Raw genomic sequence first — 16,228 nt, forward strand, 5'->3', positions numbered from 1 at the left:
CTTAAACCTACCCAAAAATTAACTATTAAACAGCTGCATAAATTAATATATGTATTTGTTTCATCAAATAGAATAAAAATTTCTTTTCAGATGTCTTTCATTCTTCATACCTCTATACCCTAGCCTACTATTTGGTAAAGATGTCATGATTTATAAATAACTATTGGTATTTAAATTGCTTATGACTCAAAATCTCATCAAACTGATCAAACCACCATGCTTACTTGAGTTAGCCAACCCATTATTATGTACCATGGAAAATCTAACATGGATAATAAAACAGAGAATTCCAAACTTTTGTTTTATAATCCTAATTCTTCTCTTGTCTTCTTTTTATTAACCTTACTACAGTCAATTTAAGAAATGATAAGGTTCATTTAAAAGTTAATAATAATCATTTCTTTAAGACTTTCTTTGAGGTGAACAATTCTGAGGGTGAAATGGTGGCTCACTGACAGAAGAGAAAGCATGCAGTATGCTTAATATGGTACTTGGAAAAGCAGACTGTGGATTAAAGACAAGACTAATCCTTTGTTCAACACTCTCTTTAGCTTTCCAGAGTTTAGAGAAAGCAAGCAAGAGGTGAAGCTCTTCATTGAGTACTAGACTGGTACCATAAAATGCTGAAGAGTAAAGCCTCTATCATGTCTGATAGATCTTATCATTTATTTTATAAAAGAATAAAAATTGCACAGGATGGGAAAGTTGCAAAAGTTATCCAAGTTCCCAGATGCCAGGATTATATACATCAGTGAAATAGTCTAAGTTCTTCTATATGGTTTTTCTCTTTGTTTTCTCAGACTATATGCCAATATAACTTTTATTAATTAATGTTAATACATTTTCTGACATTTTGCAATCTATGTTCTCTCATCATCTTCCAGACCTCTCCTGTCCCCAAGAAGGCAGGAAATAGGATATGGATAATGCATATGTCATAACAACACACATTTCCATGTCTATCAGCTTATGAAACAAGCACATTATTTACACTGAAGACAAATTCATGGAGGAAATAAAGTGAAGAATAGTATGCTTCAAGCTGCATTGAGACTCCATCAGTTCCTTCTATGGTGATAGATAACCATTTTGTCATGAGCCTCTTAGAGTTGCTCTGGGTCTTTGTCTTGTTGATAATAGTTAAGTTATTCACAGTTGATCATCATACATTTTGGTTCTGCTCACTTCCCTTTGCTTCACTTCATATATCTCTCCAGGCTTTTGGGCAATCATATTGTTTATCATTTCTTATGGCACAATGATATTCTGTTACAATATAATATTCTTTCTTATTAGGATAAATTTCGTCTGCTTTGTATCTCCAATACCATGTGAAGCAGAAAGCATGTTTTAACGTTATTTGAAGAAATAAGGTCATGATGGAATTCTCAGTAATAGAGAGGATCATTGTATTATAGGAAAATCCTTGTCCCTAATGGAAGCATAACTTATTTGCCCTCAAAGAACTTATAGTTCAAACTGGACAAGTATATAGTCATGGAGTTATTGTTTAATGATGTCCATTAGCAATTCCATCTAACATCTGAGGAACTCTATATATTATTTTTTTGTGCAGAAAGTTGTGGGAGGGTGTGCTCTTACATAAAACTTTAATATCTCTCTGTGATTTTTACTTAATTCTCCTTTTATAACCCAAAGGAACAAATATAGTACCCCTTCCCCTTAACAGTTTCCTTTTTTAATGTAGCCTACATTCACATTAGAAGTTCACAATTAACTTTTTTAGGTTATAATACTATTGCATTGTCATGAATTTACCATCCACAAAACTTTAGGATTTTATTAAAAATGAACTAATTATTTTTTTCCAAAACTTACAATGTCATAATGTATATAACCTAGATATTTGGTTTATTCCTGAATCACCTAATATGGAACCTAGGCATTCATATGGGAGATATACAAGTGACATGCTTTTGAGTGACTAGAGAATTGGTGTAGGCACAAATATTCTGCTTTTATCTACTATGTGATTAGGAGTACCCTGTTATTTTGTTTTATTTTATTTCTGACTAGATGGAATTTAAGTTTTTTTTTCTTTTTTGGCCAATTTTTTTTTAATTTGTAAAATTTTATTTAATTATTTAATTTAGGATATTATTCCATGGTTACAAGATTCATGTTCTTTGCCTCCCTTCCCTTGACCCCCTCCCATAGCTGATGCACAATTCCACTGGGTTTTACTTGTGTCATTGATCAAGACTATTTCCATATTATTGCTATTTCCCCTGGGGTGATCTTTTAGAGTCTTCATCCCCAATCATATACCCATTGACCAATGTGATCAAACAGTTGTTTTTCTTCTGTGTTTCTATTCCCACAGTTCTTTCTCTAGTTGTAGAGTGTTTTTTTTCTCATAAGTCCCTCAGAATTGTCCTTGATCCTTGCATTGCTGCTAGTAGAAAAGTCCATTATATTTGATTGTGCCACAGTGCATCAGTCTCTGTGTAAAATGTTCTCCTGATTCTGCTCCTTTCACTCTGCATCAGTTCCTGGAGGTCCTTCCACTTCACATAGAATTCTTCCAGTTCATCTTTCCTTTCAGCACAATAATATTCCATCACCAATAGGTACCCTCATTTTCCAATTTTTCCCACCACAAAGAGTGCAACTAAGGATATTCTTGTAAAAGTCTTTTTCCTTATTATCTCTTTGGGCTACAAACCCAGCAGTGATGTGGCTGGATCAAAGGGCAGACAGTCTTTTATTGCCCTTTGGGCATAGTTCCAAATTACCATCCAGAATGGTTGGATCAATTCACAACTCCACCAGCAATGCATTAACGTCCCAATTTTGCCACGTCCCCTCTAGCATATATTACTTTCTTTGCTGTCATGTTAGCCAATTTTCTGCTGTTATTTTAAGGATGTACACAAGTTCCAACTATGTAGTTAGTCGAATTAGACTACTCTCAACCATGTGATAAACTAGCAACAGAATGACCAAAGCTTTCTAGTCTTAATGTCTCCCAGAAGCAGATAATTCTTGTGGGAATCTTCATCTTAAACCATCTGGACGTGCTTCAAACCCCAGATATATTAGGTAATAGAAATTATTCTGTTTTCAGGTTACCCCATTCTGTAAACCCCTAGAATGAAGGAAAAGTGAACCTGGCAACCAAGAGTTAGTATCAATTTATTTTCCTTCATCTTCTTTTCCTTTCCTATATTTCTTTCTTTTTCTTCACTTCTTTGTTTTATCTATTTACTTATAAGACTTATTAGAAGAGATAATCCTGATGAAAAATATAAGCCTCATCTTTTTCCTAAGAAGATTCTGCCTATTTGTAAAAGTGGAGAATGAGTATCTGTTTTTTTACACACTGCCTTTTAGCTATTTTTCTCATGCCTTATTTGGAAGTGGATTGGAACATGGTTGACTTCCAGTTGCCTGAAATATGGAGAAGAAATGAATCTTGTGTACTTCACTACCAGCAAAGTTCAACTAATTTTTTAAAAATCCCTAGAGACTCAGAGTGATAGAAAAATCTCTAGAAAATGATAGATACTACATGCTCTCATCTAAAACACGTATTATTATTGAAATATTAAATAAAAAGATGCATCTTCTAAATGGTGATATGTTGAAGGAAATAACTTGGGAAAAGTGTGATAAAAAATTCATCCTTTTTTGTGTAACTAGGTGAGTGATGAGTTTGCCACAATGTGAAATGAAAATTCTCATATTGAGAATATACCTTGCCATGTATATTTTATCACCCACAATTATAGAGCAAAAGAAAGGACTTTAATTTACAATTCCATATTTCTCTGAGTTTAGTACCAGAATTATAAAATACTTCTAATGAAGGATGATATAGTCTCCACGTGACAAATATTATTTTTATTCACTTGTGATTTAGTTATTCTTCAAGCAGTTGTCCTTGGTTTTAAACAGTCTGTTCAAACAAATAGTTCTTGTTGTCAGGCATGTCTAATTTCTTGTGACCCCATCTGGGGTTTTCCTGGCAAAGTACTGAAGTAACTTGATATTTCCTTCTCTAGTTCATTTTACAAATGAGGAAACTGAGGTAAACAAGTGATTTGCCCAGGGTCACAGAATTAGTAAGTTTCTGAGGCTGGATTTCCATTCTATCCACTGAATACCTAACTGCTCTTCCAACAAACAATGCCTCTTACAATATTATTTAATGGAAAGGGGAGCAGGTATCTGGAAAACAGGGATGTTTATAATTTTCACATTAGCTAGGAGAGCTTACCTTATTTAAGTGCCTTTTAATCTCTGATGTCCTGGTATCAGTTTCCTTATCTTTTAAAAAAAATAGAAGTTTAAAATATGATTTCTGTCAGATATAAAACCCCTATAGATCTTAACAACAACAACAAAAAGTTCCAAAGACAACAAAATATGTATAATAGCACTTTTTGTTCTAATCAAGAACTGGAAGCAAAGTAGATGCCTAACAATCAAGAAATGGCTAAACAAATTTTAGTCTATGACTTCAAGGGAATATTATTGATCTGTCATGATAGATTCAGAGAAACATGAAAAGGCTGACATGAATTGATGGAAAACAATGTAAACAGAACCAGAAAGTTAATATATACAATGAATACAATAATTTAAATGTAAAAATACAAAAAAAAATGATAATTAGCATTTTAAATTATGAAATTCAGGTTTGGTCCAAAGAAGAGATACAAGAAAATATTTTCCAATTTCCTTTGCAGAGATGAGAGTAAAAAGAAGTGGAAGGTTGCAGCTAGGGGGCTTAGTGAAAAGTGTGTTGTATTTGCATTCAGGAAGACATGAGCTCAATTCCTTCCTCAGATACCTTATAGCTGGTGATAACAGTCAAGTCAATTAATCTCACTCAGCATAAATATCTTAATTGGTGAAATAAGGGAAATAGCATATATGCATCTAAAAGAATTATTTTGAGGAGCAAATGAAATATATGCAAAGCACATTGCAAATCTTAATGTATTTTGTAAATGCCAGCAAAATAAAATTAAAACAAAATAATGCATATAATAGCATATTTTTTCTATGTATTTGTTTTTTATTTTGCTGATTTTTCTTCTCTTTTGTTTCTTTAAAAGAGTATAAGTTAGGGAGCAGCTAGGTGGCAATTGAGAGCCAGGCCTGAAGATAAGAGGTCTTGGGTTTAGATACTTTCTAGCTATGTGATGCTGGACAGTTATTTAACTCTGATTCCCTATGCCTTGCCACTCTTCTGCCTTGTAACCAATACACTGTATTGATTCTAAGAAGTAAGGTAAGAGTTTTAAAAAGTATTCCTTTAAAAGACTTCATTTGAGAGGGAAGGATAAAGGGGGGAAATCTAAATGATATAGAATATAGAATTTATCAATAAATAAACATATAATATACATGCATTTAAGTAGAGATAAGCAACCTTTCTGGCTTTAAAAATGTCTCTTCTCTTTATCATCACACCTTGTTTTCAAAATATGACCATTCTAAAGCTAGACGACCTACTCAAAAGTCATCAAGTCCACCTGTGATTAAATGATTTGCTCAGATTTTGATTATATCATGCAAATAGAAAAGCTAGAAGCAGGATTTTGACTGTAGATAAATTCATTTTAGAGATTTAGAGATTTATCTTGTTGTCTTTACTTCTGAAAGAGCTTCTACCCTTCCCCATTTTACCAACAACTATGAAGATGAATAAGGAAACCCGAATTTAGAACACAAATCTTCTTCTGAATTCTTTCTTTGTAGAGATTTCCTTCATACCTACATTTTATAGAGAAAGCAGCACCTGAGTGCTATATGGGGGACAGACTCAGACAGTAGGATTTTTACTTCTTTTCTTTCCAACAGGCTTTATTGATGTTTGCATCCAGGCTTTTGTGCTCAAGGTGTAGAAAGATGTAACTGTACATCTGCCTTTTCAACCTCACCTGCATGTAGGGATGAGTAAGCACTTCCAGAGTCATGATCTAGTACGGAAATTAGCCAATACCATAGAGAGGGTGGGAGGGAGACAGATTGTCAGAGCCTAACTAGATTATAAACTATTTGAGTGTAAGGACTCATTCTTTTTTTTTTAATTTTCCTAATGCATTATACAAACAAAGTAATGATTTTGTTGATTATATGTGTGCAATTTTAGTAAAAATCAGAGGTCTATATCTATTCATTTTGTCACCCCTTTAATATTTAACCACTTCTTTCTTTCTTCTGTCCTTCCTCTCTTTCTTTCTCTCTTTCTCTCCCCTTCCTTCTTTCTCTTTTTCTCTTTCTCTCTCTTTTCTTTCTTTTTGTCTTTATCTCATTTCTCTTTCTTTTTAATTTCTCTCTTTCTTTCTCTGTAAAATAAATAAAATAAAAATAAAAGACTAGATAAATCATGTTGAGGGTAACTGACAGGCATCAAAACCAGTCATGAGTTAGAGGAATATCTACATCCCCAAGCATGTGAAGACTTCCTCGAGAGAAAGGGATGAATAAGGACAGTTCATTCCAAATGCCATGAAGGTGGCTGAATTAGGTGCTTTGGGGTTCTTAGAGCTTGGTCAGACATTAAAGATGCCAACATCATCCACTGTACTATCCTCTCCTGGGGTTGTTTTAACAATAACATGAACTAATAGTTGTTAATAAATTGATAAACCCTAAAACACCATGCAAATGTTAGTTATTAATTTTGTTATTATTACTTATTTATACTGCAGTGAGTAAAGATCAAGAGAATCTATATAATTTCAAAAGAATGGAAGAATGAAAACATGCATCATGACTTTAAGATTATATAATGTGGACTCTAGGCTAGTTATTTTCCATGTATCCATGATTTTTAGAAGGGTGAATAAAACTTGAACCACAGTTCATTCATATGAATATATCTGGACACACTGCTATGATATCTGCTATCCTATTTATGCTGAGATTACTAAAATGAAATCACTTGTCAAGCTCTGAAATTATGGGTTTAATAATGGTACTTCATGCATCATTTTTATATGTGCCTATGAACATCTTATTCTAGAATGGCCCCAAACATAATAGAAGTGAATATTAATTATGTTCCTATAAAAGATGATTGTCAATATAATATACTTTCTGAGTGTTGCTCATTTTGCCATGTGACCATATTATTTATATCACAGAATTATAGAATTGGAAAGGACCTTAGAAATCATCCAGTTGAATTCCCATATTTTGAAGATAAGATTAGTGAAGTTAAACAATATGACCAAGATCACAGTTACTGAGGGCTATTCTAGACTCCAGCTAGCCTCCTTCTTAGATCATGCTCTTTGCACCTAAGGAATATTAATTCTCTCCTTCAGTGGGTTTTTTGAACTCCTTTGTATGGTGTCTATTGCCTTACCTCTCTAACTTTTTGGACCTATGCATAGTGTTTTCAAATGTTGTATTTACTTAAATAATAGAACTATGAATAGATAAGAGATCTTTTAGGATCATTCTACAAAGGTGAAATTCGACTTAGAGAAAGGACAAAATTGTCAATTCTTATTAGGCTTTAGATTTTTCCTTTTATACTGATCTCTTGAAGGAAAATAATTGAAACGGCTGGATGTTCTTAAGCTTTACTTTTTTTAAGTGCAAAAATAGAAAGCAGACAAGATAACTGAAGAGGTATATATAAATTGGTAACAGAATTATCAATGGGAAATAAATCATATTTTTACATTGCTAATATATATTTTTGGCTACTTGCCCAAAGATATTAACAGATAAAAAAACAGATAAATAAAACAGATAAATGTTAACAGATACGTTTAAAAAAAAAACAAATAAAAAAAGATAAACCCATCCAAAAGAAGGCAGGTTAAAATGTTTCTCTATAAATAAACACCTATACATACACATACAAATAAATTAGGATGGAAAAATAGTAAATTCATACACTAAAGAGGATTGTGATGATTTTTCATGGAAAGTCTTTTTTTTTTGTATGTTTTAATTGTTTGAAGAGTAATGCAGTAGTTTTAATTTACTGGTCTAGTGTGCATATAAAATCAATGTAGTACTTTATTTTATATATATATTATATATATATATATATAAATATCTTTCATATGATATATGAAAGATATTTAAACCATGGCTGAAGACTGCCCAAGTATTCTAGGTTCACATAGACAGAATCTCTGATTCCAGAAATTGTGTCTTTTATTTTGGCTCCTTATGTCTAACTGAATTAATCTAGGGAAATTTCCCTCTCTTGATTCCCTTTCCAAAAAGAAAAAAAGAAAAGAAAAGAAGAAGGTACAGCTACTGCCTTCTCAGACATAGACAAAAGAACAGATTGGAATTGCCAGATCCTTCATGGGCACTTAATGTATCCTATTAATATCTGTTATAGGTAAACTTTCATCTCACCCATTAAAATAAATTCAAAAAATACAAGACTTATGGGTGCCATTGACAAATACAGAAACAGAGCTCTCAAGGGACCTATAAGTTCCCCCTGGAAGCTGACTGAATCTGGGATTGCTCCTAGGACAGCCCTTTGTCATTCTAGTGCATCCTATGCACATTCTCCCCAAGACACATTAGTATCAAGCTGTGTTTAGACTCCCTGAGAAGTAAAGCTGCTTTAGAACTAGCTGAATGAGCGCACCACCTAGGTACAAATAATTCCCTGTATCTACTCTCCATCTGCCCTGGAACCCTGTGCACTCTCTTCTTCCTCCAAGGAGCATGCTACCTACATTAAAGAAACTTTTCTCTGGAATGTCCCATAGCCAAATTCTCAAACCAAGGAAATGTTGAGCTTGACTTTCTCTCTCTCAAAGCTGGTGGCTCCTAGGGAATACCTGTTCCCTGTTAGAAGGCTAGATGCCAGGATGATGCAGCCTAGAGTATTAAAAACCTTCCTCTCCCCCCCACAGAAAGCTGAGGGTCAGGAACACAGTTCTTGGAACTCCCCTCTCAGGCGACTATTCCTCTGCTTCTGGTGAAGTCACCATTGATTCTCTTAGCTGAGAGTAGGAAGGAGAAAGAAAACTTCCTGCCCCTTTTGCCATCCCCCTCACATCCTTGGAAAAAAAGCACTAAGACAAAGACAAAGAGGAAGAGTCTCCAAGAGACCTAGAGAGTCTGACCAACTTCCTTTTATTATTAGAGAAGGGGGATGTCTGTTCCTTGGGAAACCAATCATTAGAAAGGAGTTTCCTGTGTCCTATCAGTGGAGTCTAAACAGTGGCCCTGCCTCATAATCTCATCAGGATGATTAGCTCCTCAATTTGATTAGGAGCAAATTGGATCCCTGCCCCACCCCACCCCCACTCTCCAGTGAATCTTTTCATTATTAAACTTAGCATATCTTTAAATCATTTCACCACCATTTGAAAATGTAGCTTTCTTACAATGTTCTCCCTTTCCTCAGAGAAGTCACAGTTGGTTAAATTTATCCTCATAATTTCTTTGCAAGGTATTTATGATCAAGGCCTATATCTAGCAATGATTGTAAAGCTTTATGTCTAAATTAGATGGTGCTCCTCTTTTGAAAAAAAGACATTAAAGTGGGGGTGGAGGGGGAATGGATACATTTTTGTACACAGAAAGCCCTTATTGGTAATAAACAATCTTGTGATTCTCTACAGAGAAACTACTGGATTTTAATTGATTCCAGAGCTTGTAATACACTTTTGCATTGGTTTTCATTAGCAGAAACAATTAATCAAGATACTAAGAAGCACATGTTGGATACAGCATAATGGCCAGAGCACAATTAGGCAGGTTCCTGGATAACTCATATTTTAGTGGAATTTTTGCCTGAATTACCAGACTAATTACTTCCATTTTCTTTTTGCTTTGCTTGTAGAGACTTGATTTAATTGTACTGAGGGAATGGTTATTGTGAAAGTTATTTCAGGTCCAATTTTGTTAGTAACTTTGATGCTAGTAGAATCATTTAGTATTTTCCATTTAAATATTAAATTACTTGTGACATTTTCACAAAAGGGGAGTTTTTTATTGATTGCCCAAGTGTGTCACAAAAATCTCATTTGGAAATGCAAACAAACAACATCCTTGGCACAACTAACTACCCAGTGCTGAAGGATGGACATGGGATTTTATAGCTCATAGGAACTTTGAAATTAGAGAGCTATTAGTATGCTGACACTATTAAAGATAATTCTTCTTTAACATTATAAAAGAACTGGAAATTCCATTTATTTCATAAAGTAGATAGAAAATAAAAATATAACTTGTTTACTTTTAGTTATCAGCACCCAATTTATTGCACATAAAATAAGTCAGTAACAATTTCCTTAAGCTTTTGTTTTACCAAGTTGTCTTTTTTAAGGTTAGAGATGTTTCTTTCATATCACAAAGCCTATTTATATATTGTGCTTCATTTTTTTTTTGATGCTATAAGTTAAGTACAAAAAGTAAGGGGAAAGCTTTGGCATAGTGAGAGGACCAATGAAGTGTAAAACTTGCTAGACTTGGCATTAAATGAAGCATGAATTTGCCAGGAAAGTCTTTTCAGTGGTAGTCAGGGTGGATCACAATTTATTTGGGGCTATCTAGCTTTTTTCCCCTAATAGGAAACTAAGGCCCAGGTGGGATAAGTGACTTGTCATTTTACAAGAACTTTTTGGAGAAGGGAACAACTTCATTTGAAAGTGTGCTCATAATACTAGGTAGGCATTTTGGTTGAGTCAACAGATCAGGCTTTAATATTATGCTGAAATATGACATTGAATAGATTGGTCACGAGTGAGATCTAAGGAATAATTCTGCAGTGGCTCACTAATAATAGTGCATTGACATTATAGTTGATATAACCATTAGCTTTCTTATAGTGTTCACAAAACTTCCTATCCAACCATTATATATGATTGGATTAGTCATTGTCTGTTTCTTATGAGACCCAATTTTCATTCCTGTCTATCAGTGCATATCTTTCACTACCATCCATCTCTACCATTTGAAGTTCTGGGAATCTTCCTTACAGAATAATATATCAAAGTGTAGTAAAGATGATATGAATCATAAATAGTATTAACATTTAGGGTCTCTCCAGGTGTGACCTATGAGCAGAAAGTATCATTGATCACAAATATGAGACATGAATGTTCAGGAAATATTTTGTTTTTCTCTAACCTTTGAATTATAATCGTCTATCTTAAGCTCTTCAACATTCAACTGAAATTGTCCAATGTCAGCATAGGCATGGTTAAAACCTTTCTCAGTTTCTTTAAAAATTTATGCTGCCTTTTCTAAATGCTTAACATTTCTTTATTAAAGGTAGTAAGATTAAGTAAACAATTTGTTATCTGATTCATAAAATAAAATTAAAAGGAAGATTTTAAGTTTCATAAGCATTTATAAGTCATACACAAGAAAAAAGATTTTTTTAATTTCAAGCTTGATTTTTTTAGGGACTAGAAGTGTATTGGATATATCTCAATTTGATAGACTGAATGTTTACAATATTAAAAATGTAACTAATAGATTTGAGTTCATATACAAAACTAGGAGTCACTTTGTGCTTTTAAATTTTATCATATATTATATTTTCCCAATTACATGTAGATATAATTTGTGTGCTTTCTTAGTTCCAGTTTACTTGAGCTTAGATTTAGTCTCCACCTTATAATTAAAACATTCCATCATCATCAAAAATAACAATGTATACATTGTATCTTTTAAGGAGAACCTGACCAATCAACTTTTGCTGAAATAACTAGTGATGAATTTGTTTATACCCCTCTTTTTTAGGGGGTAATAAAAATCTGAAATTACAATGATATAAGTGTGTTAAAGTAAGGAATTCTTCTACCATTGTAGACCAACAGAATCTCTGCAAATTATGGTCTATAAAATATAGTGCCGGAGATGCTGAGAATTTATGCAATTTGCCTAGCATTACAGGGACAGCAACATAGCACAGTGGATAGAGAGCTGGGCTTGGAATCAGAAAGACTTGAATTCAAATCCAAATCATTAGTTTCCTAGTTGTGTGACATTGAATACTTGTGTGTTCTTTGTAGTTGAATGACCTCTCATTGCTACTGGACAAAGAAATGGCAAAAGACTCCAGTATCTTTGCCAAGAAAACCCCATGGATGGAGATAGGTCCACACAGGATCACAAAGAGTCAGAAATCACTGAACAACCACAGAATCTATACTTGTCTGATGTGCATTTTGAAACCTAGGTCTTCCCTGATGAAAGCCAGCTCTTTTCCCCCAATTCCATAGTTCCTTGTATATTGTACCAATAGATAATAAATTGATGTCACTCTTAAGGGGGACTGATGATAAATGGATATGACCTGACTAATAGTAGCAGTTATTTGCTCCAGGTAATCAGGCATAGTTATCATAAGGATTTGATTATCAGACCTATACAATCCAGTTATATAAATTCTTTGGATCTTAGAGTGTGCATGCTATTACAGATTCAGAATGGAGTCATTCATGTCAAGAGTACTCCAATGAAAAACCTCTATTCTGATTAATTTTAATAGCTCCAGCTGCAAAAAAAAAAAAATGCCTTTAAAAGCACAGATCCAGAAGACTGAAATGTGCAGATCAATAAACAACCATGGAATAAGTACTGCCTTTGTTACAGGGACTGTGCTAGGTACTGGGGACACAAAGTCAAAAATGGAACAGTTCTTGCCCTCAAGGAGCTTGTGGTTCAGTCCTGGAAACAATACATGATTAGTCAAAAAAGTATGCAAAACAAAATACGAATTTTTTGGAGGGAGGTATGAATTGAGAAGAAGCAACTTTTGGGACCAGGAAAATTCTCAGTTGGGAAGTGGTCCTTGAGCTGAGCTCTGAAGTTAGAGATTCTCAGAGACAGAAGTAAGAAGAGTGATTTCCAGGCATGGGATGTGTAATTGCACTAAGGAGATGAAATATTACATGTAGAAAACAATAAATTGATCACTTTTGCTAGGCTGAAGAGTGTGTGATGAGGAATCATGTACAATAAATTAGTATAGGTATGTTGCACCCTCATTAAAATTTTTAAATTCCAAACAAAAAATTATTTCAGGAGTTATAATGGGACATTTGGAGAGATATGGTAGGAAAATGTATAAATTCAGGAATATCACTTTGGCATCTTCGTGGAGTAAGAAGGGGGAGAGTCAAGACTTAGGACAAAGATATTTCTTAAGAGGTTATTCCAATTGTCCAGGTAAAAGTTAACGAGGATTTAACATAGAATGGTGGCCATATGAATGGAGAAAAAAGAAGGGTATATGTGGGAGATAGAATCATGTGAAGCAGAGTAGGATTGGATTGCTTGAATAGCACCCAAAAAACATTCTATTCTGCAGCAAAATGTGCCTTCCCCAGTCTTTCAGTTATACAGTTTACTAACTCACAATCCTGGCTCACTTCAGGAATCTAATCCTTTCACACCTGCTCCTTTCCTGCTGAGAGCCTTTGGCATGCCGACCCCTGTGCAAATAGAAATGTATATCCTAGAAGCCAAAGACCTAGTTCTAATTCCTGCTAACCAAGCATTACCTAGACATCAGAGATGGCAGTTGTCAGTGATGGTTAAATAAGGCTGAGGCAGCTTTTGAGGCTCTGGGGTAAGTCTTGAATTATAGACTCTCTCAGAGTTACTTTTAATAACTTTATAGGTATGAAATGCCTCACTTGTAGACATCACTTCCATGTTTCCATATTCCAAGTCTTTGTCCTTAGGTTTTCTCTAAAACTGAGCTACTTATGACTTGAGCAATCTCATAGTTTGTTAGGATAAGTCACTGATTTGTTGTTCATTCATTTTCAGTTACATCCAACTCCTCATGACCCTATTTGAAGTTTTCTTGGCAGAGATAATGGAGTGGTTTGCCATTTCCTTCTCTAGCTCATTTGACAGATGAGGAAATATGAGACAAACAGGGTAATGGGACAAAGACTTTCATAGGGAAGTAAGTACAGATAATATGCTTCTGAGGCTAGATTCGAACTTGGGAAAATGAATCTTCCTCACTCCAGGTCCCACATTCTATGCACTGTTTCACCTACCTGCTCTAGATGTGTAGATGGGTGCTCCAAAATGTGCCTAAGTACTCACAAGTCTGCCATTTCAAAACCTAACCATGTATTAGCCAAAGGAAATTTGTGGTACCAATTCGCACACAAGGCGATCACTGAATATATGCTTTTTTAAATACATCCCCCCACCAACAATCAAAATATCTACCATCACACTACATTGGACAGATTTATAGAAATCAACAATCTCAAGTTACAGTTGAAACTCACAGCAAACCTATTGCTTCTCTAGTAACTAGTTAGAATAAAAACAAAAAATTGGGGGTTTTCATTCTCTAAGCCTTAAGAATTATTTTAGAAGCTGTAACAATGTGGCAAGCAAACTGTTTCTAAAAATCTCATGCTTGAGTTAATGAACATCCAATATTCTTGGTACAGAATCTCTATCCCCTCCTATTCACTTTTTGTTAGGTAGAAGAGCTTAAAAATTGGTGATGGGCTCTTAAAAGACAAGGATCAACAGTGGAATATTAAAACACACTGATATTGCCCATATTGGATCTTTTAGTATAATCATAATCTAATTAGATGGTAAATTCTAGGTAATAAAGCTTATCAAATTGTATTTTCTCTTTAAATCCATCTAGAAAATGGAAGCAATGCAAAAATACTCATCAAGGACAAATGCATAACTATAGGAAAAATTCTAATACCAAATTTAAAAAAAAACTTTACAGTACAGATTTTTTAAGTACCTTAAAAATAAACTTTAAAACTAATTGAGATGGTACTGGCAAAAAAGAATATACAAATGCAAAGAGACAGAGACAGCTATAAAATTCTGGTTGGTTGGCTGCAGTTCTGCTCATGAAGCACTAGCTGGCATTAGTGTGAAATTTAAATTCACTTCTGTGCTGGTGATTGCCTCTTTGGAGCTCATTATCCATTCTCTGGCATCGAACTCGAGAGTGAGTAAAGCCATTTAGCTTGATTCAGGCGAAAAATAACCTCTGGGTCTGTAGGTTTCTTATAACTCAACAAATAGGTAGCTGATGGCCTATCCTCAGAGGAGGAATTCCTCAGGTACATCTGGGCTAAGAAAGAGGACCCCTAACTTTCCTGTTAAATGTGAAGCCAGTGACCTAGAATTGCCTAAATTTTGTATATGACATTTGGAAATTATTAGAAATATGACATCTTTCCATTACTACCAAACTTTGGAGTTTAATTATTCAAGATACAGTTTCAGATTTGGCTCTTGAAAATCTCTAAGAAACTATTCTAGGCTTCTAAATTGCTCTTTTGGAGACAAAAAATGGCAGTGAGTCAGGAGATATGTATTTTTAATAACAGGTTAAAAATATTAATAAACTGACAGGTTTAATTTATTAAGCCTTAGAACCACTATGTCAAACTGTATTATTATATGACAGACCCTAAGGGGGGATGATAAGCTTTTCCAAGCTAACCAAGACAGCTCCAAAGGATGTTTGAAGACAATATGGTTCATTTTCTTTCCAACCTGGAACTCACCTTTCAAAGCAAAGGGAACAAAAAGACCTGCTTGTTCCTCTTTAACCACTAGTGTAGAGGTAGTGAAAATCTAGAAAAGGTCAATGATGTGACTGTTCTTATGAAATAGCATGTTAATAGTATAACTGTTCAACTTGAGCTGGAAATATGAATTTCGCAGCAGTTAGCTACTCATCTTGAATGATTTTGACAGTAAGGGAGTCGGGAACTATTTACATAACAAGGGATTGAGAGAGACAAGAGAATATTTTTGTTAATGGAGATAAAATATGTTTATAAAATTATGGCTTTTTTTCTATGTACTCATTTGGAAATACATGATTAAATGCTGACTCTACTAATATAGAAGTTTAAAAAAATAAATGAACAAAATCCCTTATTCGAATTAGTAAACTCTCTATAGACTTACCTTTTTGGTAATATAATCCGCCATATTAAATGAGGATAGGATAGAAAAATTTCATAATTTTTGAAGATTGTGTGATAGCCTGGACACAGAGGAAGGGAGATGAGAAGGGAGAAGGAACTTAACCTTATTTCACATTTTGTGGGCTACCAAGTTGGTACTAACAGTCTTTACATTGCCAGATAAACTATTAAGATATTGTTATCCATCAGAGGTATAGATATGGCTGAAAAGCTGTAACCTATCTCATCTTAGAGAGAGAGGAAAAGAGGTGATTAGATCATTCCTAACTCCTCCTTCTTTGCCTTCCTCTTTTCTTGGTTTCCCC

At 34.1% G+C, this 16,228-nt stretch overlaps 1 protein-coding gene across 20 annotated transcripts in view; it reads left to right on the forward strand.

The window, feature by feature from the left end:
• Positions 1–16,228, forward strand: part of MAGI2 (membrane associated guanylate kinase, WW and PDZ domain containing 2) — a 1,718,964-nt gene that overhangs the window by 832,769 nt on the left and 869,967 nt on the right. The window lies entirely within an intron of this gene.

Source organism: Monodelphis domestica, chromosome 5, assembly GCF_027887165.1.
Source record: "Monodelphis domestica isolate mMonDom1 chromosome 5, mMonDom1.pri, whole genome shotgun sequence".
NCBI lineage: Eukaryota > Metazoa > Chordata > Mammalia > Didelphimorphia > Didelphidae > Monodelphis > Monodelphis domestica.